The sequence below is a fragment of the Patella vulgata genome, chromosome 5, assembly GCF_932274485.2.
Source record: "Patella vulgata chromosome 5, xgPatVulg1.2, whole genome shotgun sequence".
Classification (NCBI taxonomy): Eukaryota; Metazoa; Mollusca; class Gastropoda; family Patellidae; genus Patella; species Patella vulgata.
In genome coordinates, this window is record NC_065883.2 from 4,543,699 (window position 1) to 4,552,657 (window position 8,959).

General features: G+C 36.3%; 1 long non-coding RNA gene across 1 annotated transcript; it reads right to left on the reverse strand.

Moving 5' to 3' along the window:
- Positions 1–2,220, reverse strand: LOC126822616 (uncharacterized). The gene is made up of 3 exons (XR_007680905.2): positions 1,937–2,220; positions 711–796; positions 1–67 (listed from the first exon to the last, which is right to left on the reverse strand). It is a non-coding gene; the product is annotated as an uncharacterized LOC126822616 (long non-coding RNA).
- Positions 2,221–8,959: the final 6,739 nt, after the last annotated feature.

The following is an 8,959-nucleotide window of genomic DNA, read 5'->3' on the forward strand; positions in this document are numbered from 1 at the left end:
TACCTCTATATTATAGTCATTATTCTGATACATGGTAAATGTTCCAAGAATCTGGAGACTCATCTGTCTGAAATGTAAAAAGATAAAAGAATGAAAAGATATCAGGAGAGCATGGAAGGATATCGCCAGCGTTTTCTACTGATATACTATCCATCGCTTCAAACATCTATACATGAGATATCCTAATGTGCACATTAGCCTAGGATCGCCGACAATCTTTGGAAACTTGGTTTTACCATGCACTGTAGTACCGTAACAGGGTTTCTATAACAACGGTGATAACTTTCTAATAATTGACTATTAATTTCGATACGTTTCATCCTTATTACGCGATGGGTGTTCGATGACCGAATGGTTAATGTCCGCGCGTTTGATCACAAAGTCTGTGGCGTTGTTTTGACTCTCCGCTGGTACATGACAAGGTGTTGAATTATTTATAAAATATCGCGGTCTAGTCCTTCCATAATAAGCCCACCTACAGCAAAGTCATATTGTTGTCAATATATCCATCACTCAAGGTAAGTCCTAAAAAGTCATACGATGAAGAAAACTGTGCTGTGCTTTATAGGTAATAATGTGAACGAAAAAGCCAACGAGGTTGGTACCACGCCACCCAACCACGCGTTAACCATTCGCCCCCCCCCCCCCCCCCCAACAACGAAAGACGAGATGAACAGATAAATGTATCGAATCATTATATAAAAAATTACCTTTCCGCAAAAGTTTTAACATATGGATCGGAATGTACTTTACAACTTCGTGATTCTATAGCTCCAGTATCTTTTACTACATACACCTAAAAATGCCAACAAAAATTAATCCATAGTTGGTATCAAATAAACATTTTGACAACGGGAGATGAATGTCGACCAGTACATTGTTGACACGACGTTTGTATATGATATTAAATACATCATAGATACAAGATCCAATCACGCTCTGATCGATAATTTAATGTTCTGGTCAGCAGATCGAGGGCTAGTAACCTGTGAAAATCCATTGAAGCACTCCTAGCATCTCCCCAAGTACAGTACGGTTTATACAAAAAATCATCTAAAACTCGTACAGGGTTCCCGCGGCTTCGTCAAACATTTTTTCATGGATATTCAAGGATAAATATACGTCAAATTCAAGGATTTTCAAGGACATTTTTTAGCCTAAAGTTACAAATTTTCATCTTAAAAATAACCAAAACATTACCAACTATCGTTATAATCTCATATTTAAAAGGAATTGAAACATTTGAAACAAAATTAAGGATCTCAACTGAAATTCAAGGATATTTTCCTATTTCCGCGAAATTCAAGGATATTCAAGACCTTGAAAATGAAATTTTAAATTTAAGGATATTCAAGGATTTTCAAGGACCGCGGGAACCCTGTCGTACTGAGAGAACGGGCTGGTATCAGGGGTAGTAACGCCGCGATAAATTATCAACGATGCCAATTTCAACAGACTCAAAAAAATCAGAGATTGTTTTTTTAAAAAAAGAGAAGAAATAAATACTTTTCAAAATGTTTCGATGTTGGGGACAATATGGTTATAACTTATCAATCGCAAGACTTAACACGTTGGTGTTTGGTTGAAGAGAAGCAAAATGTACGTTTAAGGAAAAAAAACTGTCAAGAGGACGAGAAATTTGTAAATATCACGAACCTTCAAATAAACACGTTTCCTTGCCTAAATCTGCCTGGGTCGTGGTGGCTCAGTAAGTAGGCCGTTTGAGATCCGTCTCCGACCTAGGTATTGGTCGATTAAGTTATTCGAGATTTTCCAGCGTGGTTTCCCTTTGTCCGTCGTAGGGCAAAACCTACTCATAGCATACTTCATGGTGCATGTCCGCCTTAATTACATTCCCTATATTTGACTGACTGATTTAGCACTAGACTTGGACTACATTCCAGTTCCACTTCAATTGAAACATACAAGGACTTACCTTAACGGGAGCTAAAGTATAATTTTCCCATATAGGGTGTCCAGGGTAACTATCTGGAGAACGAAGTGTGATTTTCATAACATTGGTCTGTTGCCCATATTCATCTTCAGTGAGTGTACCAGTAACGTTGATCTTGTAAACCTGTGTCCATATGTTAGGATCAATGTTCACCCCACAATTCGTATCTAAACGAACTGTTGGGGAGCAGACATCAGCGTTTTCTGGTATATTAGCCGTGACACCATATTGGCATGGTGGATCAGGGCATCCAATCCTTGCTGTAGCTCTAATCTGGATCTGACCAGATTGACCCTCTTTAACGGTAACCGTAGGTGTCAAAACCTGTAAAGCATATATTGTATACATCAATGGTTCAGATGAAATTATATAACTATTTTAGGTCCCGTATTTATCGGACAGACAAGAGAAGGGGACTATATTTGTTGAATGAAAAGTTAACATTACTTAATTTTCATAAAGATACGAGTACTCAATAAGAGCACGAGTCGGTGTAAACGCCCACCCGCGTTTAAGTTATAATTCAATTTCATTAAAGTAACGATGTGTGAGAGATTTATTGACCTCGACCCAATTATCTCCCTTGTTTGACTCTTTAAAAATTGATTTTTGTTTTGTAATAAATAACTGATCAGCTCTAAATATTAAGGCCACCGCCAGATTTCGTCAAGGTCACGAAATGTAAACAGGGCTACGCTAACCCTAGACCTATCCCTAACCTTATCCCACAATCCTGGGAAACAATCACGTGTCCTAGACTTGTTTACATCTCGTAACCAACATAAATAGAAAATGGTCTGTCGCATGGTCGTCAAGTTGTTTTTTGGTGCGGCTTTCCAAGTTTCGGAGATTGGATATCTCTGACAGTAGGGTGACCCGTGCAGTGAAAAGTTTTTCTACAGAAAGTTGGACTCGACACGGCGAATGTGCACGCTTCAGGGGCTTGTCTCGAAGTGATTTCACGCTAACTACCCAGTATGATCATACTCAGCGCTAGAGTCTATGAGACTATAAATAGCCATCGCACGTGCAATTCTCTACACAGCTATGAACTATTACAGCCGTAAAAAATCTACCGTTGACGATTCTGAAGAGGAGTAATATTTAGCTTTTTGGGGGGTCACGTGGCTAAGTGGGTAAGACGCTAGCTCGCTAGTCTGGAGGTCGGGTATTCGATCCCTGCATTGGCCGAGAAAGTTCATCCAGATTTCCTCGCGTGGTTCTCCCTTGTCAGTGATGCAGGACGGAGGGGCTGACAAGGAAAGCTGTCTAGTCGTTCGGATGGGACGAAAAACCGAGGTCCCGTGTACACATTGGCGTGCACGTAAAAGATCCCTTGGCAGTTGGAATTCGATATAAAAGTAGGCCGTAGTGCCGCTGTCCGGGCAAAATTTCCCTCATAGCACACTGTATGGCGTATGCCCGTCTTCATTAGCCCAGGTTAGGAGCAGAAAAGTAGGACGTTAAACTCCATTTCATCATTTTTGGTTATTACAGCAGCTTTAGAAATTACGTTTGTTTTATTTTTTAAATTGCTTTATCATTAACTGTACCGTTAGGAGCGGCATCGTTTAGTTTAAACAATATTTTATTCAATAACAGGCAAAGGCCTTTATAAGTTCTCTCCAGACATATAAAATAGTTATATCTTATGTTTATAATACAATAGTGGGCATATGTATAGGGACTGGGTTACAAACATATATACATTTCTTGGAGTGTAATTTTAAGTTTTAAATGTTAAAGTGTTAAAATCTCTTGCTGTCTTTTATGTATTTTTGCACTATTTCAAATATATTAGAATTGGTATTGTCTGAAAGGGCAGGGTTGCCATATAGGATCAAGTCTATTGTAACATTTTGTTTAAGGTGGTGTAGATTATTTTTGAGAATTGTTCTTGGGACAGAGTATGCTGGACATATGAAAAAATAATGGTTATTATCTTCGTTTGCAGAATTACACCCAGGGCACACTTTTGTTTCACTAATAAAATGGTAGAATAAGTGATTATTTAAATTACTAGCTTTATTTCTTAATTGGCAATGGATAATATTCTCTTTCCTATCTCCAGGATTATAATATAGTAGTGGGCTAATTACAGGATACACGCGTGAAAGACCAAATTTAAATGTACTTAACGTTTGTGGGGTTTTAATATTTTCAGGTAAGTTGTTCCAAAGTTTAATTGTGCAGGGAAAGAAACTATTAGAATATAAACTGGTTTTACAAAATGGTAGATTGAGGTTCAGATTTTCATTACGAAGGTTATAATTTGATACTGACGGTTCAAATGGTTTAAAGCCTTCAGAGAGATAAGTGGGACTTAGGTTATTCTTTATTTTATATAAATAAATTAATTTGTTTTATTCTGCGATTAGACAAATATTCCCAACCAAGCTCTTTGTATAAATTGTTTTAGATGAATTTCTACTAAGGCCAGCTATTATTCTACCTGCTTCAGTTTGAACACTTTCTAATAGATCAGAATCCTTCTTTGAACAGGTATCCCATACAATATCGGCATATTCTAAAATCGGGAGAATAAAAGCAAGATATACCTTATTAAGTGAAATTCTATCAATTTTATATTTCAGTATACGCAAAATATTTAGTCGACCACAAGCTTTCTGGTATATGTTTGAATTGTGGTTTGACCATTCAATATCGGCATATTGTAAAATCGGTATGCAAACAGTTTGATTTGAAACCTTCTAAAACTACACATTGTTTTCTATTACTTAAATAGTGTTCAATCCATTTACCTAATATTTTATTAATTCCATATTGTTTCAATTTAGACAATACACCTATGTGCCAAACTTTATCAAACGCTTTTGATACATCACAAAATATAAATTGAATGTGCTTTCCTGTATCAAGATTACTTATTATAACATCTTAAGTTTCTAAAAGTTGATTTACTGTAGAATCGTTAGGTGAAAACCAGACTGATACTTATATAACACGTTATTTTCTTTTATAAAATTATAAAGATTTTTGAATATGATTTTCCCTAGTATTTTACATAATGAGCATGTTAATGAAATTGGTCTATAGTTGTCAGGGAACTGCGGATCATCCTTTCCTTTATACGCCGCAATGATATGTGAAGTCTTCCAAATATCAGGTAATAATTGGAGTTCTAAAATCTTAAAAAGTTTAGTGAAAGTGCTTGTGATTGATGAAGTTATCTTTTTCAATACAGCTGGACAAATATTATCCGGACCAGAAGGCTTTGAACAGTTAAGAATTAGTAACTGGTCTTTCACTTCTTGCTCGCTTACAATAAAAAAAAATGTAGTTCGTTGTTACTGGGGGATCACGGTGGCTAAGTGGGTAAGGCGCTGGCTCGCTAGCCTGGAGGTCGGGTGTTCAATCCCAGCATTGGCCGAGAAAGTTCATCCAGATTGGTTTCCCCTTGTCAGTGATGCCGGACGGAGGGCCTGACAAGGGCAGCTGTCTAGTCGTTAAACCCCATTTCATTTCATTACATTTTTCGTTGTTACTGCGATAATTAAAGTATGGAAGGTCAGGTACATCATTTAATTTTGATATCGAGGCAAAATAAGAATTTAGGATATTTGCCTTATCAAATGGGTGTGTGTAAACGCAGTTTTCAAATAATAATGTGGAGGTGGGTACTTTTTCATTATCAAAATTTGTAATAGATTTATCTGTTTTCCACCATTTATTTGTTGTTCTAATTTGTCTTTAAAATTATTTTTAGCTTCATTATTTTTAAAGTTATTACTTCATTTCTTATTTTTCTAAGTAATATCCAATGATTAGGACTATTTGATTTTTTGGCGCGTTTGAGTGCTCTATTTCGTTTTCGAATTTTTATACGTATGGCGTTATTCATAAAATTCATAAATGGCTTATCATTAGGTCTTATAGTTACTACTTTTAATGGGATATACTGTATTAATGCTTTATTTAAAACATCTAAACAAATTTTCATAAATTTTGTTAATATCATCATTTTTAAAAACATTTATTGAAATCCCTGTTAGGATAAAAAAAAAAGGGAACCACTATATAATGCATTAGATAATGTATCGTAAAATATATCCCAAAAGGCAACCCTTGTATTTGGGGGTCTATATATTACCCCGAGTAAGAATTTGGTGTAATCAGTAAATAAGTCTATAAAAATTAATTCAATATCAGGGTTTATAAGATCATGCCTAATCTGAAAGTGTAGATTATTTTTTTATATAAACAACAACCCCACCCCCATGCCTGTTTCTATCTAATCTAACAGGACTCCCATAACCTTTTGGTTTAGTACAAAAAATATCTCTAAAACACTTGCGTTAGGCAAGAACATGATACTAGCCTAGCAGTAGTTTCATTTTACTTTTACAAGGTTCTTAAAACAATTGTTACGTTGCCTAACGTGCGTGTTTCTAAATTCATATATCACAACTGGTTTACAAATGTATAGAAATATCAGAATTGAACTTATGGAAGACCAAACAGTTCTTTATTCAGTATACTCTATTCTTAGTTTTCAATTCATAGTCTTTAATTCTTGTAGCGCCATTTGTTATCGTATTTCTAAAATTAATATTTTTATCTTAAAATCAATAGTTGTTATTTTACCGACTTTTCGCCTAATAGTTTGGATGCAGCTATGGCGGGTGTGGCGGCAGGCAGGGTAAGCTTACTCTTCCTGACACCTGTTAACACTGTTTGTCGTGTATTTTGTACACGGTGAGCAGTCCATTTGCTGATTACACTATTTTGCCTGATTACACTATTTTGCCTATACCGTTTGTTTTGGGAACACAACCGGTGTAGGCTGTCATTGATAGTCCATTGGCCAATCACGCTATTTTACCGAGATTTCGCCTAATAGTTTGGATGCAGCTATGGCGGGTGTGGCGCCAGGCAGGGTAAGCTTACTCTTCCGGACACCTGTTACCACTGTTTGTCGTGTATTTTGTACACCAGGAGCAGTCCATTTGCTGATTACACTATTTTGCTTGAATACACTATTTTGCCTAAAACGGTTTTTAGGACTTCGAATTCTGTCTTATGGTTTGGATTGTTCGTACTTGGTTTTATTGTATTTGTATATCAGACATTTGGCCTACAAGATTTGTAAACTGTATATTTGTTTAATTTAATTGTCGTTTAGAATATCAAACCAGGCAAGAAACGCCCACATTTTGCAAGAGATGGATAGAGAACAAGCTAAAAACAAGTTATAGTCTGAAGTGTGCAAATATGGAAAGGGACCGAGATCTTTGGGACATAAAATTGTAAGTTTCATCAAAATCCGATAAGAATTGTGAGCTCTAAAGGGTCCACAACATTTGTATAACATACTTTTACACAATTTGCGTACAAAGAGCGGCCATTTAGTTTCGATTTTCCCGACGTTCGAATTCAACTTTCATTATGTAGAAAGGTGATATATATAAACGGTTTTTAAAATGAGATAAACAATTGTGACCTCTAGAGAATCCACAAGCTAAACCAGCGGCTGCCAGGCAGAATACGCCCACATTTTAGAGATGGATACATAACAAGCTAAAACGAAAGTGATTTTTCCTACAATCAAGGGCCATAATTCAGGAAATTACAATTCGATATTCGCGAATATCGAAAGGAACCGAGATCTTTGGGTTATAAGCATACGTTTCAAGTTTAAACCAAATCGGATAAAAATTGTGACCTCTACAGTGTTCACAAGCTAAAAACGTGATTTTTCGTACAATCAGGGGTCATAATCCATGAAGTTACAGTCCGATACAAGCCAATATCGAAAGGAACCGAGATATTAGGCTGATAAACCTATATTTCAAGTTTCATTGAAATCGGATAAAAATTGTGACCTGTAGACTGTTCACAAACAATTGTGGATTGACGGACGGACAGGGGCGACGACAATATAAGTCCATATAAAAATGTGGGCGTATAAAAAAAACACAATTCTGCGTACAATCAGTGGCCATAATCCAGGAAGTTACAGCCTGATATGCGCAAATAGCGACATGAACCGAGATCTTCGAGACATAAACATATATTTTAAGTTTCATCAAAATCTGATAACAATTGTGACTTCTAGGGGGTCCACAACCTTGGAATGACATACTTGTACACTATTTGCGTATGATTAGGGTGTAACGCTGATAAATTTAAACATTTTTGAAAATTGGATAAAAATTGCGACCTCTAGAGGATCCACATGCAAAAAAATGTGATTTTTCGTACAAACAGTGGCTATAATCCAAGAACTTACGGTCCGATATGCGCAAATATCAAAAGGAACCACGATCTTTGGGTTATAAACATGTATTTCAAGTTCCATCAAATTCGAATCAAAATTGTGACCTCGAGAGGGTCCATAACCTTGATTTACCACATGTTTACACTATTTGCGTACGGTGATATATTCGAACGAGTTTTTAAATCGGATAATAATTGTGACCTATAAAGGGACTACAAGCTAAACACGTCATTTTGCGTACAGTCAAGGGCCATAATTCAGGAAGTGACTATCCGGTATGCGCAAATATCAAAAGGAACCAAGATCCTTGGGTTATGAATATGCATTTCAAGTCATAAAAGTCAGATAAAAGTTGCGACCTCTAGAGTTTCCACAAGCTAAACACGTGATTTTTCGTACAATTATGAGCCATAATTCATGAAGTTAGGCCCGATACATGCCCATATCGACAGGAACCGAGATCTGTGAGAGATAAACTTTCAAGTTTCGTCAAAATTGGATAAAAATTGTGACCGGTAGATTGTCAACAAAAAAATGTGAACGGACAACGGACCCACGGACGGACGGACATTTTAATAGTCCCCTGTTTGAAAGGCGTTGGGGGGGGGGGGCAATTAAATTAAACAAAGATACAATTTAGAAATCTGATATGAAAAATGTCTGATATATTAAACAACAAATGGAAAAAATATGAATCAAGGCATATGACTTAAGAACTAAGAATAGAGAACACCGAATAAATGGCTGTTTGGTCGTCAAAAGAAACT